This window comes from Nannospalax galili, unplaced genomic scaffold (assembly GCF_000622305.1).
Source record: "Nannospalax galili isolate Female #2095 unplaced genomic scaffold, S.galili_v1.0 scaffold126, whole genome shotgun sequence".
NCBI lineage: Eukaryota > Metazoa > Chordata > Mammalia > Rodentia > Spalacidae > Nannospalax > Nannospalax galili.
Window position 1 is genome coordinate 654,608 of NW_008355275.1, and position 20,576 is coordinate 675,183.

Sequence of the window (20,576 nt, forward strand, 5' to 3'; positions counted from 1 at the left end):
GTGAGACAGAGAGGCAAAACAGGGGCAAACTGTGCTGGGCAAGAGTGGAGATGTCCTAACAATCTTTAAGATTTGAAAGGAGTCTCTTCTTCCATGCTTAATAACGTTGGGGACATGTTCAAAGGCCCAAGAAACCTATCCCATCTCTCTCTCCATAACAGGAGTGCTCTTCCCCTACTCCACAGTGAGGATGTCTCTCACCTGGGCAGTTCAGAGGGTTTGATTAATTTGTGGTTGCACAGATGTGATGGTAAAAGCCATATAGTGCTCCTTGCAAATGAAAGGAAAACTGTCAACCTGTGACCTCCCAAGGAGAACTCAATTGCCACGTTCAGGGCCCATGAGCTCCTCCTCAGGGGAGAGAAAATGTCCCTGAAATCTAATTAATTAACATTCAAAAATTTAAGGATTTTGTAAGTATGAACTTCAGAGAGGAGGAGGGTAAGAGGCAGATGTTTATGAACCCTGGCTCCTTATTTGGCTCTAGTCAGAGTAATAAATGATGATATTCCACTCTTCTTGACTGACTGTCCCATCTGAGTTTTATAGGACCAGAGAGAGTTTCTTGTTCTTGCACAGCCTATACTAATATTTTTGCATGTTTCTTATTACATAGTTGATACATTCTGCCATGGGGTAGATCCATGTCATCAGGAGGCAATGAGAGACAGAAATATGTACAAACACACATTTGCCTTCAAAGACAATGTAGGCCTCTAGTCAAGAGCTGTGCAAAGCAAGTGAGCATCCTCATGCACATCATTACCACTAACCTTGTAACTACAGCAGGGTTTGGTTTGAGACTTGGACCCCTTAGGGCTTGATGTTCCCAGAGAGACTCTTTTCCTTGGTCTTGGTTTAGCAGTTTAAGTCCCTTTGGTTTTGTGATATGGTCTTCTAGCAGACAAACCTACTAACTCAGGCGCTCCAGGGCACCACAAACAGTACTGCTGAGTTTGCTTCTTATCCCTGCCCCCTGCTCCCCACTTTGTGTGTATGTGTGTCTGTGTGTCTGTGTGTGTGTTTTATACCTGTATACTTGTAGGTGTGTCCACATGGAGGCCAGAGGTTGACACTGTGTGTTTTCCTCAATCGCTCTCCACCTTATTTTTTTTGAGACAGGAACTCTTACTGAATCTGAAGCTCTCTGATTCAGCAAGACTAGCTGGCCAGCAAGCTCCAGGGATCCTCCTGTGTCCACCTCCCCAGTGCTTGGCTTACAGGTGCCTGCTACTATGCCTGGCTTTTTATGTCGGCTCTGGGGGTCCAAACTCAGGCTTTCATGCTTGTGCAGCAAGCACTTCATGAGACATCTTTCCAACTTCTGTTGTTCCCTTTATTCGGTGGGGACAAGCATCAGGACTTGACTCTGAAGCTCCAAGTCTTTGTACAAGTTAGAGACAGTGATCGGTAGAGATGAGGAGGGTTCCTATGAGGAGCACTTGCGTTTCTAGAGTTGATTCTATTCTTGGTATTATCTTGGTCTTGACCGTGCCTCTTTATGCACTTCTTATCTATCTCTCAGATAACCTTTGAAGCATAGAATGAATGATGGAGGTCTGCGATGATAATGACTCTGCCTGGTTCCTCTTCAAGAATGTGCACTGCATCTGGGTAAAGGATCTTCATAGTTATTCTTTTAAACTTCTTATGATCAGGTTTACTCCATGGATCTAAGACTCTTGCAGTAAAAAGCCTTATCTTCAAATCTGATTTTCACCTAAAAAAATCAGGAAATCTATACCGTATCCTATCTGTGTGTCTCTCTCTACATATTTAGGATCTTTGTATCTGTCTGTCTGTCTGTCTGTCTTGATATCAGCACTATCTTGTTGAAGTTGACTGTAGGGCAAACGATCTCATCCTCTAGAGGAATTTCTCTGTAGATGCATGCCTAAGAATCCTTTTTCCTTCCTTCCTTTCTATCTTCTCTCTCTCTCTCTCTCTCTCTCTCTCTCTCTCTCTCTCTCTCTCTCTCTCTCTCTCTCTCTCTCTCTCTCTCTCTCTCTCTCTCTCTCTCTCTCTCTCTCTCTCTCTCTCTCTCTCTCTCTCTCTCTCTCTCTCTCTCTCTAGGACAGTCAGCTCAGTCCCAAGAAAAGAATCAATACTTAATAAAGACCACTAATTACAGATGCATTGTTAAGTACCTCACATATAAGATGACGTGTGTGTGTGTGTGTGTGTGTGTGTGTGTGTGTGTGTGTTAACATCTTTCTGTCTCCTCCTACTCTTACCAATGCTGAGTCATTACTCTTCTCAGGAGTGTCTATCCGGATGATCAGAATAAGAGTGGGAAAAGAATGCCTCATGTTGAAATTAAAGGGTTTAACTAAAGGTGGTTGAGCCTGGGCCAGGGAGCCACATCATTTTAGGTATTTGCATTTGAAATTCATACCTCAGAAGCCTCTTGCCGTTTACCACCGCTGCTGTCTCAGGTTAATGTCAGGCAAAACTGTAAAGAAGGCTAAAGTTGCTTTCCTTAGAGCCCTACTTCCCACCTCCTCCCTCCCCCTGCAAACATATTGTGGTAGGTGAAGTTGGAGCAACTTGGGCTGTTTCTGATTCATCTTTCCAGCAAAACTCCAGCAGGTTGTTCCCTGGGGCCTTGCTCTCAGATCTGGAGCTGATAAACTAATTGGGGCTAATGTGATAATGGGCAATGATGACATTTACTGTTTTTATCAGGCCCAGGGCATACACTTACATGTTAACAGGGACTTTGGCAGGTAGACAAAGTTGAATGGGAAGCAAAGTGGGTATGTTCGTTGGAGATTAGAGGAGAGGGCTTGTAGAGCTTCCCTAAACTGTATTATCTTAAACCTTCAAGACCGTCTTTAAAGGCCTGCCTTCATCCAAGACCCTTCAGAGCCCACCTTTGCCCTCTCACTGTGTCTTCTGTGCTTGAAAAGCTCTCTGTATTCATATTTCATAAACAAAGAAAACAAGCACAAGACCACGACTGCTCCTTATCTTTCTGTCTTAGCAGTACAATAGCCACTGTGTCCTGTTCCATTCACCAGCCTTTGCTTATAGAGGATCTTTTTCATGCAAGGAATTTTTTGGTTGTGATCACAAAATTTTTATCTCTCTGCCAAAACTCAACTTCCTTTCCCTCTTCCACAAAGGGGAGGCCCTGTGAGTTCAAGTAACATGCTTGGACGATTGGTTTAGGGCAGACCAGTGTCCAGGAAGACCCAAGGAAAAAGTTAATGGTTAGGAGATGGTATTTTTCCTGGTCTGGGCAGTTTCTCACCTATGCAGGTAGAGGAACATTTGGGGCCCAGTGAAGCAGGAATAGGAAACTCCCTGTATGCCGTTAGCCCAGGAGGATGGGGGGAGGGAGGATCTGTGGAATTCATAGGAACCACCCCCAACATATCACTTCTTGCTAAAACTCTGTTAGTGTTTTGGACAATCCTACAGGGAGGATTGATGAACAATAGAAAAGATTATAGCAGTGTTGAGAAGAAGTGAGGAGCCTAGATAATCTGACCAACCAGCACTTGCCTTGCCCATGTTGACAGCTGTACCTGGGCATCTCGTAGTGCCCCCTTCCTCCCAGTATCGCCCCCTTCAAGACTTTTCCCGACATTCTTACCTGGAGCTGGGGGGAAAGAGCCTGTTCAAAGTCCTCCGAAATTGCTAAGAGTCACTGCAAAGAGTAAGTCATGATGCCCCCAGAGAGAGAACGAACGGGCTAGGAGCTCCTTCCAATCCTGACACCTGCACAGCCAGGGCAACGATCTTGATGTCAAAGCAGAGGACCCAATACAGGTTAGAAATGAAATCAGATGTTCAAGAGGACCTCCACACCCCCTTCCTCTGTCTCTGCCTGATTTGGACTTGTGCTACTTCACTTTTACATTCCCCTTTCCTGAGCCTGTCTTCAGGAAGTGTGGTGCTTTTCACCTGAAACTGCCTCTAAGCTGAAAAGAACAGTCACCACCAAATCAATTCCTCATCCATTAACAGGTTGTCTCTGTTCTTGAGACAGGCATAACCTGGTTAGACCTGTTTTGTTTGAACACTAACGTGTGAGTTGGCCAAATGCAAATGAGCCAATGTTTGTAATCCTTTATTTTATTTTTTTAAAGGGCTGGGCAGCCAATCAGATGAGGGGGAAGTGACTTAGGGAATTCCCGGTTGGTGGCTTATTGCTTAACATCCTACAAAATGATTTTAAATTATTGTCATATGCATTTATCTTCACTCTGATGAGAACTCAGACGTGATAAGGCCCGTGGCTCCCTATCCCTGTAGGAGCTGGCGTGGTAGCTACCTGCTGTCTCCTCCATTGCCAGAGCTATAGGATTTCCCACCCAGAATCTTGAGGTAAATGAGGTAAGTCTTTGCTTTTAAATCTTTGTTTTAATCTGGCACTCAAACACCTTCGTGGAAAGAGAAGCCTGTCTTGAATCAGACAGGTGAAAATAAAACAGTCTCCCCAGGCAGCTGGCAGGAAGTAAAGCTTGCTTTACCTGGGCTTTCCTACTGGGTCGTGTTAGAATTTATTTTGGTGAGGGCAGCTGGACTCCTTTGGCTGTTATCTGTGCATTTTCTGCGTTGTCTGGACTTCGAATCACCAAGACTTTGAAAGTTCCCTGATTTCACTCTATTCATGTGGTGTGGCAAAGCGATGTCCTTGGATTGGATTTCTCTAAACCAGAGGCAGACAGGGACAGATGACTCTGGTGTCACCGTGAAGAGCTGGTTGACTAAGCTGGTGGGGTCCAGAGTGCATGGTCTCACTTTCTAGAGGTGTTCTTTGCTCATAATTTTTCTGACTCAGGATATTCTGGTGTTGGAAATGGCTTTAAATAGACAAGAGAGTCCACATTCACATGGGAACTGGGTCAGGTGGCCAAGGTAGGTAGGAGACACCTGGGGAGAACTGAACCCTTAAAAATGATTCCATTCAAAGAAAATGCAACTTAGGTAGACGATTTTACCATATCACAAGGCGACAAACCAACTCTTTGTTTTTCCATAATGGGATTCTCTGACCAGACAGGTAGACATGACTCATCAGCAACAAATGACTTCGATATAGGGACTCTTTTGATTTTGTTTGTATACCACTAAGAGGTGTGGGTTCCAGTGTGGACAGAACTAAAAACAGTGGGAAATTATCCTTATTGGTCCACAAAAGCACCAAGGTGGGAAAGTGACATTTTCAACGTCTAGGATTCTTTGCACACTGAGTGCTATTAATAATGCATTTTTAAGATGAGGTTTAAGGTTCTGTGAGTCTGAGTCCTCAAGTATTTCTGCAGCTTCTCTGTACTGACCTCAGGGAGAAAGTGAGAGTTTAGAGGCTGAGATTTCTGAAGGAAGCACTAGTTCAGGCTTTGGCTCAGGGGGCTTAGGTATGCGGATCCATCAGTGTCTTTTGAAGTTGAAGAGGGAAGGTGGGGATTGTGAATGACTGTGTGGTACTTCCACTGGGGTCCAGAGAAGAGTCAGTTTCCAGAAGCAGAGACAAAGACATATCAGAAAAGGATTGAGAGATTTTAGGAATGACTACAATAGCTACCTTTGCAGTTGCAGAAAGCTACACTTGTCCTTTATGTGTGGCCTAAAATTCTCAGACTATATAAGACTATGAGTAAGTCATTAATTCTGTCTAAGACTATAGAGTCTTTTCCATACCAGTGGTGAATGGTGTTTAGATAACATGATGGAAAATAAAACGAAAGCCATTTAGACGTCTGTATCCACATTTTAAAATACCAGATAGCATGGGTTCCATTCCCCATCTTTCCAGACTGTTTGGCAGAGACATTCTAAAATAAAGCAAACCGAGGAAACAGCTATGCTTAAAATTATATCACCATTCCAGATGTCCTTAGCCAGCTCTTCAGGATGGCTGTGGATACGTCAGTGCTTGACCTAGGCCTTATTTATTCAAAAGGTCTCAAAAATTACATTTTCATTGTGATAAAGAATTTATTACCTATTCTTTAAATTCACATAAGCTTTCTGATTTGTTTTTTTGCTTATTGTACTATTGCACCATGATTTCTCATGGAAGTATCTTGGGTCTTTCCAGACTTTGGACAGGCCCTACAGTCACACTCATGATTTCATGTCTGTAGGCATTCAAAAGGTCTCTCATTCATTGGCCAGGTTTACCCGGATCCTCTTTCAATATCTTTTTGGCTCTCAATGAGGGCCTTAGGCAAGATGGAAACTGAGAGGTTCCAAATGTTTACTTAGTGACACTCAGTTAGCTAGTAGGAAGCTGAGAGGGTCTCATCAGGTCAGAAGGTGAATGCTTTGGGCCCATATTCTGTTCTAAGGAAGTGGAATTTAGCTTTCTGGAATTGTCTAAGTTTTATTTCCTTCTTATCTCCCTCCTCCTAACCCTTTTCAACTTTGGGGATTTGAGGACTAGGTGGTGACTGGACTTCCTTGCATTTCTGACCTAAGTTTAAGAACCCTTTCATGTTATAACCTCACATACAGTTGTAGAGGCTCACATAAGAGCTCACCCAGTCTTCTCTTCCTCCAGATGGAGGTGTCCCTCTGTCCTTTCAAACACTTGTAACTTTCAAAGTAACTCCTCTGGGAGTTGGGGTGGAGGAGGGTGCCAAGAATATTATAGCTGAACCTGACAATACATTGGAAAAGCAACATCATAGTATTAAAGAACCAAATATGAACTCTAAACCTGAATTTCAGAGATACCACTTTGCTGACATTGCAGTCCGTTTCTTTTGTTAAACTGGCTCTTCTCTTCCACAGAGCTAAGGCAGCAGACTTTTCTGTTGTGAGTGGGGCCCTGGTTGAGAGGCATTAACATGGTGTTTAAAGACCACACACTCTCATTGTGTGGTTACCCTCACTGTGTAACTGAAACAGTGGGTTTCAGCTGGAGTAAGCCACATCTGTAGGGGGTATCCCTCAGAACATGAGGCAGGAGGCTTCCACATTTTCCTACCCTTCTTAAATCAGTTCTCAACATCAGAAGGGAGAGGGAGGATCATTCACTTTGACATTTTCATATCTCACTGTTTATAAAATTATCTAAAGTGGTATGATTTGTTCTAAAGAGCAAGCAACTGTGATCAAATTTGTGGTGTCTATTTACACTGGAAAGATTTTTAAAGGGCCAGACTGTCAAGATGTTCAGGAAATCTGTGATACCACAGGGAGAGAATAGTCCATGACAGCATATCCATATTTTCTAGTCAAATGGCATTATGGTATGGAAGCCAAGATGGGTTAGAGTAGAAATTTCCATCAATCATTCAGTTACTGGATAAAAACTTCGTTGCCTTTCAGAGGGGAACAAAGATATTTCTTTAAGGATCTTTCCAGAAGAAGACCTGACTCTGTCTTTGGAGTGATCAGAGCACAGTATGCAACACTGCTCAGTATGGCAATCAGGAGACCTGGCAAGGTTGTATGGTCCAGAGCAGCACACTACCCATCTCTGGGTTTTAGTTTCCTCTTTTATATATCCTGATTACCTTTAAGATATAGTTCAATCCCAGATTCTGCTGACTTTAGTGACCAAGAGTGAAGGGAACAGTTATTCAGGAGTGGGGAGAGGTCCAGAACAGAAAAAGGCATGACAGAGGCTCCCTGAGGATGAGACAGAAAGGGAGATCAGCAGGAGCCCTTAAGTGACTCCTTCAAGGTCTTCAGACTTTTGACTAAGAGTAGATCTAGCAAAAGACCGAGACGCAGCACCAGCCTTTGCTCGCATGTGGTAGCCCGTTTTTATCCCTGAGCTCAAAGGTGGTAAGAGGGCAGAAGTGCGCTGATGAAAAGGAACGGGTATTTGCATGAGCTGCCCTTGAATGGTATCTTCCAGAAACACCAGAGCTGCCTCTGGAGAGGCGTAAAGTGAGCGTCCAGCATGCTGGCATCCACGTAATCTGGGCTGCATTGATTGTCTATGGACGACTGGGCAGATGAGAAAGATGTGGACCCTGTGCTGGAGGGAGACTACAGCAATCACATGGGTAGCAAGACTGGCCCCACCAACCTGGAGCCCCTACTGTTCCCTGAGGGCCTCAGCTCTGTATCTGGAGCAAACAGAACTTGCAACAGGGTTAAGGTGTCCCATTTAAAGAAGCTCCTAGGGTATTAATTGACTTGATTTTAAAAGAGACATCCTGTAAAACGATCCTTTGAAAATGATTTCACTAATACCTAACCCCTTCTTGTTTTCAGTTTGTTTTATGGGGCTGGGCCTCTTATCATCTGGTCATTGGACTCACATTCTCTCTCTCTTACCCCTCACCCTGGCCTTCAGAGTCTCCATTGCTTATTTCTCAGAAGCATGGTTATCATTGTGAAGGGCTTTTGACTATTGAAATTGTGACCTGACTGAGTGAATCCAAAACATGCTTTCTGACGAAACACAGCCTAAAGTAAAAAGGAGACAAAAATCCAAGCAGATAATAGTTTACCTATTAAAAGAACAGACCATCCTATTAACCAAGCTATTTTACTATGAAAACTTACGTTTCTTTTGCATAACCTTTTCTAGATGCATATGCTCTTTGGTGGTGTAACCGTGGTGAAGTTAAGATGTCTTATTCTCTACTTCTTCCTCACTTTGTATCAGACTTAGGATAAGTAGTCTTTGAGACCCAGTTGTGAATCTGAGAAATTTGTCACTCCATTTCACTGTGATGAGCCTCTCACAATAGAAAGAGATTCTTGTTTTTCTTGTGTGTGTCAGTAGAGTCTGGTGAATGTGGCCATCTTGCAGAGATAATTCCAGAATTCTTCTTAGGCTCCTTTAGCAAGCTTCCCTCAGTTGGGTTGATGTTGGGTTGATTCTAGAGGAAAAGATGAGTGGATTTTGGACAGAGAGTGCAATCAACAGTCTGTTTCCCAAGTGACTGCTGACCAGACTTGTTTTGTCTTTGTGTGGGCTATAGACTAAGTCTGAAATTCAGCCTATGGCCAGCTTTGTTCTGTTAGGAAAATCGAAGAGCAACTAGTCTCTGTTCTGCCATCCTCCCCCCACTAGCCAGAGCTTGTGTACAGAAGAGCGAGGATGAAGAGTAGGCTTGGACTGCTGTGCATCTGAAGGGCAGGAAGCATTGAGTTTTTGTGGCTTGGGAACCTCGGGATGTGGTAAGACTGAACACTGAATATGAAATTGGAATGCCTACGTTTAATTTGGACATTGCACTGGGTGAATTCTGTAAACACTAGCATCCAAGTCTTTTCATCTGGAAAATGGGGTTAATAACATCTACTGTGAAGGGCTATTATGAGGATTAAATTAAGCAAAGAATGTGAAAACACCCAGACAATGCTTGTGATAAATAGTAATTTATAGGCTGGAAGTCAGAGAGAAATATTCAATTTGGGCATTTTCTGTCAGTCTCCACTGAGTTGGAATGGATAAGTATTAAATTCTGTGATTTTAGTTCCATAATAACCACTTCTACACTTTGACTTTGGGGGAGAAATTCAATATTTATTTTTTGTTGGTGATAGTAGGCAGTAGGAAACTGGGATGGTCCACATTAATGATGGGGGGGCCCAAATTAAGCCTTATTTTGAGCTAGCTTCAAGATACAACACACAGAGGTGTTGGGCACACAGCATGTTTCTATCCTGTGCTTTGATGCCTGGCATGTAGGGACCTCTGGGAGAAATGTCCTTCTGTGGGTTGTTCATCAGCAAACTGCAGCTATGTGGATGTTGCCCACACCTACAATTTTTGTGATGTGTTCAGATGTCTGCTGCCCACTGCTGCTGTAGGCATTAACCTTGAGTATTCTAGAGACTTTGGTGTGTGTAGTAGGGGGAGTCTGCTTATTTATTTTGATTAGACATGGTGGATCTGCCTCTTGCTACAGTGTTCATATGTTCTGGTCAGGTGGAAGCTGTTCTAAAGGCTAAGTTGAACAAGTAGTCAAACTTATTCACCTATTTGGATTTTTAAATGTTTTTAATGTTGAACAAGTGGTCAAAATTGTTCGACGATTTGTATTTTTAAATGTTTTTTAATGTTTACCAAAACATTCAGAGTTCCTCATTTAGTGTTCAAAGTTTCTTTGGTGTCCATGGAGAGAATTCAGGGGATCTAGGAATTTGGATGTGAAAAAAAAATGGTGTTATTTTCAGTAACTTCTAATTAAAATTTAGTATCTTCTCTCAATATCAATATAGGCAAAACTCCCCACTAATGTTAGCTGCAACAGTAATTATTACCAGGAGAATTCATGTTGCAGAGGTTCCAGAGTATTGACATCTGACATCATAGAGGTTATTAGACTTATAACAAATATTCTAATTTGAGGAAGCACATATTATAATATCACACATTAGTTTTACAAAGTATTTTGATGATTAACAAAACTGAGAAGAGGCTCACAGGCCTCAACAGATTATACAATGGACCCATGGTACAAAGAAAGGGTTAAGGACCTAGTGAACAGTATTTTCTTACATGGGTTAAAGAAATGATTGTTGAGTACCACCATCTGATCCACAGTCTCCACCAAAACAGGGGAATGTGTGCTTTCCTCTTACAAGTGGCCTTGGAATTGTGGTTAGACTAGGGCATCAAGAAGATAGTAACACTCTTGCTACTGTAATTAAGAGCTCATGTTTGTTGAGTGCCTATTGCAGGCCAGGTGGTCACAGGCATGTTCAATGAAATATTTTATTTTATTCTCTCAGCCACCTGAGAAGGCAGATTACAGGGCATTCAGATACAAAAAAGACCACCCCACCCTCAATAGTGACAGAAACGATGTGAGTGAAAGCAAAAGTTTGTTTAGACTGATGCCTTGGAGGGGGGCAGCATCATGGATGAGTGACTTGTACAGTTATAAAGGGTCTGTGCTTAGAAAGAATATATTTGTTATAATGCCCTGCTGTTGATGACATGCCCTGTTGCTATTGACCTAAGGGTTTTTTTTTTTTTTTTTAAAGTTGTGCTTAAAAAAAATATATTTGTTATAAATCCCTGCTGTTGATGAAATGCCCTGTTTTTTTTGGCCAAAGGGTTTTTTTTTTTTTTTTTAAGATAGTCTCACTATGTAACTGAGGTTGGAATGGAACTCACTATGTAGTCCAGGCTGACCTCAAACTTGCTATCCTCTTGTGTCTGTATCCCAAGTGCTAAGATTACAAGCATGTCCCATCATGCCCAGCTTGAAATTCTTAAGTTTCGAACAAGGCGCTGTGTGCTTTCCTTTCCTACCGAGTCTTGCTTTCTGTAGGTTGCTCTACCACTCAACGGGGTGGCGTTTTTGAAATAGGTTACAATTCCTGGGGCCTGGCAGCCTGGCAAGTTGCTGCCGAAGACCCCTGCACATGCTTGTCGAGGTCACTGAACTAGTCTCACCTTTCTACTGAGGTCAAAAGGTGAGTCAGGAGAGAAGATGGAGTTTCAGAGTTGGCAAGTTTTTGTTTTTTTGTTTTGTTTGTGCTCTGAAGGTTTCCTCTGAAACTGGGGGATTTGATTCCTGGGAAAGGCTTTCTGGGATTGAGGTGCTTGCTTTCCAGGTGAATTTTCATTCTTTACTTTCCAGAGAGCTTGCTACATAGACCATTGACTTAGGAGAAACAGGAAGAGGGGTGTTCTGGAGGGAAAGTGACACCCGACCCAACATGCTGAGGGTCTAGGTTCTTGTAGGAAGACTCTAAAAAAGAGCTTGGCTTTCTTGCCTATGTCATTTAATGATTATCTGAACAAAATGAAGGCTACTTTTTCTTAATATGAAATCTTCCGATCTGTGAGGAAATCCAGATGTTTTTTGTGTCTGAGCCTACAAAGGTGATAACGGAAGTTTATGAGGTTCTGTGGTATTGCAGGGCTAAGTTTACAAACTCTTGCCAGGTCTGACACAGCCATGCTGGAATGAGGGGAAGACTTTGCTAGATCTCTTATGGCAGACTTTAGGCTCCCCGTGAGACACTCAGTCTGTCTCGATTCTGTTCTCAACACTAGGAGGTCTTCCCTCAGACTGAGGTGCTTCTCCAAAGAAGCTATGATTTCTCCTTAGTTTTCAGCAGTTTCCTCTGTTATTGGTGCACTTTTAACATGGCTTGTTAGCTTGTCATAGGTGGCTTCAGGCAGCCACTTCAACCCCTGAGTCAATCTGGGGCTTTCAGCAGGAGGTTAGACTGAAGGACTTTCGTTTTCTTTTGGTGTTGGGGATTGAACCCAGGGCCTTACACATTTGCTAAGCAACACATTTGATCCCTGAGACTGATGTTTCCATGAATGCGTTTGGGGGGCCATGAGTTGGCATGTCTGTAGGATCTGGATTCAAGTGGGCACAAAGACAGCTTTCCTATTAGGGCACTGGATGATCAATGTGCCTCATCCTCATATTTAGGGGAAAGGTTCAGGGAGGCCTTCTGACAGGCTTTCAGATGAAAAGTATTAGGTCCCAAGAGACAATAATCTCCTCTTTAGTGACACAAAGATCTATTTTCAATGCTACAAAGAACTGTGCCACCTTTCCCACCCCTTTCCAAGTTATAATATCTCTGATGTGTTTACTGGATCAATGGGGAAGTTTTTTAGCTTTGCTGTGCCTCCTCATCTCTAACAAGGAGATATTAGTAGTATTGTTTGGGGGTTGTCATCAGCGTTCATTGAGAAAATTCATGTAAAGCTTAGTTCTACTCCGTAGTCCAGTAAACACTCAATAAATACTAAATTTCCTCCTTGTCATAGTTTTGGTGTCGTTTTGTAAATGTGCAGTTTGTGAGAGTGAAGATTGGTGGTTGTTTGTTTGACATCTTGGTGTTTTCCTTGGAGGAAATTTGACTCTTGAAATGGTCAAATTCGTTGTCCTAGTCTATCCCCAACCCCTCCCTGCCTCTAGTCCCCACCCCTTACCTCCCTCCACCCTTCCCGCATTCCTGTGCAGTTGGACTTATTTATTTTTCAGTCAAATAAGGCTGTTGTTAAATCTTTTCTTTTTCTGCTGCCTGATTTGATTTGAGGCACTCCACTCCCTGCCTTGCTCGCGACAAGAATGCCTGGGAGTGCTCAGCCAGCCATGTCCCTCCCCTGTTGGATCACCCTTTCCTTAACACTCCCAGCAAGCCACAAGCCCTTCGCCACTGTTCTAGTCCCCTTTTAAGTCTCTGGTGGTAAAGGGCCTGGTGGTCCAGAGAAGGCAGGGGAAGGGGTTGCCTATGCTCTGCTCCAGCTTGAAAAGAAACGCTAAGACGCTTCCTCTGACTGCGTGTTGAAGGCTGGGTGATGATGCCATTGGCTTATTAGTGTTGTTCATCATCCCTATTTGAATGATTTGCTTAGTACTTTGTGGGCCTTTTGGGGTTTAGCTAACTAATGAGGAATGAGATCACCATGGTGCTTGGATTAAGGCAGAAATCACACCTTGAACCCCTCAGGTCCTATCTACTTGGGACCTGGGACTTCAAAGCCCTTGGCAGAACATGGGTGAATCTTCATAGCCTGGTTTTGAGGTAGCTACAGGTAGCCTCATTTTTGAGACGGGGAAGCTATGTTCCAGGATCTGGGGCTTTTCAAATTGGACTCTTCATCCTGGCTAGATGCCAGGCATCTATGAGAGAAGCTGGATTGAGACTCGGGGGTACTAAGCCTACACTTTAAGAGGTAACCTACAGACCATGCCTCTTCTCTGAACATCCTGACTTCCGGAACCCACCCATTTGAAGAGTGTGGTTTGGGTTTGGATCTCCTCCCAAAGCCCCTTCTTTAGTTCATCTGATTCCTGATCTGAACACAGGCTGGCTGGAGACTGGCCATACCACTCTGCAGACCTTGGACACCCCTCAGTGCCCTTGCAAACCAGTCAGTGGAAAAATACAAGGTCTTCTGGCTTCTGGGACCTGCTAGCTCCTGCTGGCCTATTTGATACCTCCTTTTCTTCTGAGGGAATAGCTGGATAGTATCAAAACTGAAAGTACAGGATTTTCTTTGGTTTTTAAAGGAAAAATAGATTGGCATGAAGGCTGAGTCAAACCAGCTCAGGCTGTCTGGGCAGATGCCTTTCTTTGCTTTTTTTCTGTTTATTTTCCAACAAATCAATGCTTAACTGCATTGTTATCGGAGTAGAGCAACAGGTGCAAAAAAATAATCCTGCTGCCAACTCAAATGAGTCGGGTTTATCCCTCTGGGAGGTATTCAGAAGATAACAGAAGCCCCTGCCAACAACCGAATTAACAGCTCTGTTTACGGTGGGTTTTATGTTAACAACCCGACTCCTAACCCTCTGACACATAAACACGCCATTGTCTTGGGAAGAAACTTTCAGCCATGCAGACAACCAACTGCTTTATTCTGCCCTGAGTGGAGACTGGTTTTGGCTGAGGCTGCTCTTTGAAACTCAGAGGCATTATCCTGTCTGCCAACTCAATGTATTAGTGAGGGTTTTCTATGAGGGCAAGGGCATGGGGTTGCTGGAGAGAAGAGGATCAGTCCTGCTTTTAAACTTGTTGAAATTCTTTCCCTGGTTGGTTCTCCTCAGATATCAGAGAGGGTTGTCTGACTGTCTCTGCGCCATTCCCATTCTATTCTCAAGGAGGTGTAGGAGCTCAGATGACTTTGGAAAGAACTGCTATTGTTTTGGAAGTGTGTCCTGGCTGCTAACCCATCTGGGCAGGAGAGCATCTGTGTTTTGTTCACTATTATGTCTCTAACACCTAACAAGATGCAGTGCATCTAGTTGTCACTGTAACTATTTATATGTTAATTGGAGGGGACCAATAAATATTTGTAATAGCTGAACAAGTATTTCTCAGAGATAGTTTGTCTCCTCTGAAGGCTAAATTATCAATTTTGGTGTGTGTGTGTCAGGGGATATGTGTCCTAACACCCAAGCAATTTTTTAAAGGTGGAGGTGGATTAGAGGCATAGGACCATCCAACCAGTCACAGGATTCTCTTGATGAGTAAAACCATCATAAGGACCCAAAAATGTTCTGAGAGGAGAGTATTTGTTCAGCCTTCAGAGATACTTACTTATCAGTAGCTAACGTTGCTGAACATGGTAATTTGGGGCTTTTGATGAAAAGCATCAAGAGTTCTTCTATATCAAGTTGGCAAACAATACAACAATAGGTTCTCCACAGATTAGAACTTGAATTCTCCCAATGGAATCCTTTGTCTCTGACTTCACAAGGTTTTGTTGTTGTTGTTTATGGACGTTCCCTTCAAGGCTGATGTCGGTTAGTCACCTGGTAGTGGGACTTTGAGGTTAGGGTTTGAGGTTAGGGTTTGAGGTTAGGCAAGTGAATGAGTTTATAGACAGAAATTCTCAACTGTGAGTGTATACAAGGATTCAGAAAGAAGTTCTTAGAGATACAGATTTTGATTCAGAAGTCTGGGCAGGATCCCATGCAATTTTAAGTTTAACCCTTCCTTGGGTGGTGAGGATACTATGGTGTGTCGACCACACTTGAGAAAAAACACCTTCATAGTTTCTCAAAGCTGAGTGGGAAATTAAACATTGTAAGAGTCATCTAGAATGCTCCAGTCTTATCTGTCACAGCACACCCATGGTTGCAATAAGTAACAAGGCCTAGAATTTTGCTATATTTTACCTTATGGTCATTGGGTTTTAAAGTCCAGGGGCAACATAGTGAGGAGATAGATTTTGAGGTTCGGGGGAGGTAAGGAAAATGAGGAATTCTTAAAAATGGCCCACACAGGCTATGGACATAATTCCTACTTCATGTGCCACTGGAGAGGGACAGTAGGGCCTTTCTGGTACCAATGGAGGACATCAAGACAGCATCCAAACTCAGGTAAAAGAACAGTTTTTCAATCTCTCAGACCTTCTGTCAGAGATGGGGACGCTTAGGCCTGCCAACCTGTCTCGACTTCATAGTTCTCTTTAAATTATAAACTCACATGAGTGCAGAGTTTTCTTAATGATACATGGTGTCTATAGATCCTTAGGTGTCAACAGCTGGTCCTTTGAGGGACTGAGGCCCATAGAACAGAGGTGCTGAGCCAGAAGTGTAAGCACATTTTTGGTAAGAGGGAGCCATTCTATGGTGATTTGGAAAGTCTCTGTGACCTTTTGAGATTCAAATCTTGCCCTAGTTTGTCATATCTGAATGAGACTGACAGAGGTCTTGTGGGTGATTTAAGGCAATCTTGCATTTTGATCAACTCTGGTGCCTGCCACTGTCAGGATGTGCCATCTTGTCTGGGTCTGGCACCAAGGATGATAAAGATCAGCATGATATGTCAGTTTCCCAATGGCTTACAGTCAACAAGGTGTATCTACCATACAGCCAGCCTCACCCTCCCTATATTATATTATTGGTCATGAAAATGCTTGAAGTCTCAAGAATAATACTTCAGATGTTGCACCTGGGAACATGAAACGTCTGTTTCAAAACACATTATGAAGGTATGACATTACCTGTGATGTAACTCCAAAGAGGATCAAATACATTCTCCAAGCTTGATTCACATTTCCATACATTTGTAAAAACAAAAATTATTGTCTATATTCTATTCAGCAACATTTCCCATGAACATGAATTTTCTTTTCTCCTACTTGGGAGTGGTCCTTTGAAAGACAGTCATATTGAAACAGGAAGTCGGTGAGCTGTTGCGACATCCTTAGGGCAAATGCTGTGAATTCACCTGCTAGCAACTTTGATTAAGGACTGAGAATGGCCTGGCTGTTGCTGTCATCGCATAAGTCATCATTTAAAAGGTCTAATTGCTCTCTTGGCTTGAGGAGTAAATGTGTCCCGTGGCAGCCAGTTCTGTGGCAGTGTGGGGGAGAATGTGGTTGAATAAAGAAGGGAGTTAGGAGGGAGGCACATTGAGGCCTTGACCCTCAGTTCCCTGAGGCTGAGGACAGGGAACAGGCACCAACCCTGTTGAAGATCTACGACATAGCCCCGGTAGTTCCCAGTATACCTTCTACATTACAGCAGAAGTAAACTATATCCTTTGGCCTGGGATCTAATTCAGGTAATGCACCTATAATAACTATGGGTCAACTTATTGCCCAAATACTAAGTTGAAAATAACTTCGTGGAGTTATCAGGGGAGCATCTATATCATATATGTATGTATGCGTATGTATATATGTAACTATATGTATTTATATATGTATCTATATGTACTCGTCTATAAGCCTGATAAGGGTATGAGGCAGCTCAGTGGTACTAGAGATGCTGTGACCGTATATGGAATGGGACTGTGGGTGCGAATGAATGGAGGGAAGCTCTTGTCTCTGATAAATGCCCTCTTCTCAGAAAAGAGTTGCAAAGTTCATGGGGATTGTTGTTAGACTGTCTGAGTTTGAGTTTTCATCTGGCTCCAATCCTGCTAAGCCTCATGACCTTGAACGAGTTGCCTAACTTCGCTGAGCCTCAGTCGGCCACCTGGTAATGATATAATGCCTTGTGGAGCTGTAGTGAACATTGAATGAGATAAAGCGTTTAAGACCATTAGCATGGAGCTAGGACATTTGAAGTACTCTCTAAGCTTCAGTTACTATAGTATAACAAAATTATTATTTTTACTGCATTTTGCCCTTGTCAGGATCCCCACCCCTGAGCAAATGCTGCTTCCAGCTGAGCCAGTACAAACTGGGCTGCGTTTGTCTCTTCCGGGAGACCTATACTAAAAAAGAGGCTGAAAAAGAGGCTGCTGGAGCAGTCTTTGGCTCTCTTGGGTATCCTGAGACTAGGCAAAGCTTCCTGGTTTTGACATGCAGGGCTTCATTACCGTGTCAGAATCTCAGAGGTGTCCCTTTCCCTTGCTTTCCTGTCCCTATTCACTCTAATTCCAGAACTCGATCTTGGTGAACACTGAGCACTCCCTGTGTCAAGGGATCCTATAGGGCAGAGAAGCTTGTAACCATACTCTATGGCGGCACGCTGCTCTCCCCATCTGTTGCCCCAGCTTGGAGTGTGGGAATGCAAAGCCCGTCGTCACACAGAGCTTGGAGATACATGCCCTTCCACAGCCCTTGGCAGTTTCAGGCACATTGTTGCTGGAGAGAGACAGGGGAGCAAGGGAGAAAGGGAATCAGTTTCAGTCCCTTGGGCAAGACCTGTACCCATAGGGACTAGCATGATTTCTGTGAACAGTCTGGCCTTGACAGCTCAGCTGTGGATCCACTCAGTAGCACCCGGATGGGGGATAGGAAGCAGGAGAGCTGGTTCAAGACTTGGCTGCACTAGATCACTGGGATTCGAGAATACTGTGCAGATGACAGAATTTGAGACTTTCCTTGAAATGAGCCAGTTCTAAATTTTTTCCGAGGAGGTTCAAAAAACAATGATGCTATTATTATTATAAAAGCCTGCTATCAGTTACCAAGTATTTACTATGTATCTGAAACTTTTCTAAGCATGTGTCAGTCATCACTCCATCTTGACTCTCAGGAACTCGTCATAACATACTCTTATTGTAAATGATGAAATTGAAGTCTGGATAAGTTAATAACTTGTTTAAATTCATCCCATTAGTAAAGTGGCAAAGCCAGGATTTAAAGCATGCCCATCTGACTTCAGAGCCCAGAGCTCCCAGATCATTATACTCTCCTGACTCTGAAGAGTCTACTTCTACCCCAAGAATGTCCCTAAAGCCAGCTACAGCTTAAAGAGAGTGACAGGCAGATCCTATCCTAAGACCTAATGAGGGCTGAACAGTGACCACATGTCAGATGCTGTGTCCTTTCTAAACAGTCTCATTTACTCCGTCTAACAATTCCACACTGCGCATATGGGGAGACTGAGGCTGTAAAGAAGGCAGAACTAGCTAGGTGTGGTGGTGCATACTTTTAATCCCAGCACTTGGGAGGCAAAGGCAAGGTGGATCTCTGTGAGCCCAAGGCCAGCCTGGTCTACGTAGTGAGTTCCAGGGAGACCCTGCCTCTAAAAGATTAAAAAAAAAAAAAAAAAGAAAAAAAAAACAAATAGGGGTGGGGGCATACATCTTTTTTTTTTTTTTTTTGGTCCAGGGGGTACTCTGTGAGGCCCACGCGCGCTCGGGATAGGGGAGGAGTTCCAAGGAAACCCTTCCACTAAAAAATTAAAAAAAAAAAAAAAAAAGGAAACAAGGCAGAACGTCCCTGTAGTCCTCACTGCCGCCAAAATCTCTCAACCCCACAGTCTATGTCATTATCCCTGACACTCTGAAGAGTTGTCTTTGAGATATAGCAACTTGGACTGAGTTGGAATCTCCTGATAGCCTTGAATGTGTCCTTCAAGCTCAGTGTCAGCAAGATTCTATCTCTGTGGCTAAATCTCGACTTCTCCCATGTGAAAACCCCTCACCAACTGCAGGTCAATTACTTCTTTCCCCTTCTGTCCCTCTGTTCCTCCGTCTGGAGTGGTCCAGCATGTGTGTGACAGCTGGGTGGGTGCGTGTCTAGGTGAGAAGGAAGCCTTTGAGGAAGACCTTGAAGCAGGGCAGTCCCAGGACATCACTGTAATTCTGGAAACAGTCCCTTCCCTGAGCAGCTTAGGGTGATGTGCTGTTTACCTTAAATCACCTGTTAAGACACTGAGGGACACAGGTGCCTATCTTTCCTGCCAAGGTAAGACTGAGGCAAAAATAAGTTCTGGGCTGGCCAATCCCTAGTGGCCTACGATTTTCAAGGAACTGGATGGCTCATCACTTGCAGGGGAGTTTCTGATCACTGTCCAGCAGGTCCCAACAGGACACCTAGCATGAGGAACTTTTCTGAGCTTTATTCTGTTGGGTAGCATGGCTAGTCCCTCTTTCTTAAATAAAGTACAGACTGTCATGCTTATGAATTTCTACACAAAGGGGTAATGCTTTGGGTAAATGGGAAAATCTGGAGCATCAATGAGGGCACAGAGCCAAATACCCTTGAAGAGGGTGTAAGAGACTGCATTAAAAAAACTTCATGATCCATTTTTCTTTTACTCTTTGGGTTTGAAATAAAATTTAACTTATTGTAATGTAGTTTTTAATAGTCCAATTAACAATCTATAGTCTATATTTAGAATAAATACCACCCAGGAACAGATGGAAGTGGCTCCGATACCGAGTCTATTTCCTAAACCACTGATTAGGCAATGGCTCTGTGTGTGCCAGGCACTGTGCTGTGTGCTCACTAGTCCCTAGCATGTTTAATCCCCAGCATGCCTGTGTGGTCAGTACCGATGCTGTCTGCTTCCTGGGAAAGGAAATCACAGCTTAGAAAAGCTGAGGGACAGCCCAAGGTTGCCACACCAACAGCCCCTGATGTTGCTGCCACAAGCTTTACTTTGAGCCACCATTCCTTACCAGGAGTGATTTGGCCCCAGGGGATACACAGGTGTGTGTTGGGGGTAGCTACTGACATCTGGCATACAGTGGTTAGAGGCCATAGATGCTACTGGACACCCTTCCTTTAAAGGACAACCCCCACAGTAAAGAATTTTCTAACTCTGCTTGTACTATTACAACTTATACTATTTCAAGACATGGAATCAATGAAAGTGTCCATAGAACTGGCAAAGGAAATGTAGCACATACACATGATGAAGTATTGTTCAGTCATAAAATGAATAAAGTCCTGTTATTTTAAAAATCATTTTTAAAAATCATGTCATTAAGTGTGTGTGTGTGTGTGTGTACGCATGTTCTCACCAATTACTAAACTA

The 20,576-nt window shown here is 43.3% G+C and overlaps 1 protein-coding gene across 2 annotated transcripts in view; it reads left to right on the forward strand.

Annotated features, from left to right (window-relative positions):
* Positions 1 to 4,226: 4,226 nt before the first annotated feature.
* Positions 4,227 to 20,576, forward strand: part of Ehf (ETS homologous factor) — a 38,721-nt gene continuing 22,371 nt past the window's right edge. Inside the window, exon 1 of one of the 2 annotated variants that reach the window (XM_008852365.3) lies at positions 4,227 to 4,341. The gene's annotated coding sequence lies outside the window, so the exon portion shown is untranslated. The remainder of the gene's footprint in view (positions 4,342 to 20,576) is intronic. The other variant, XM_017802992.2, reaches the window with a different exon arrangement.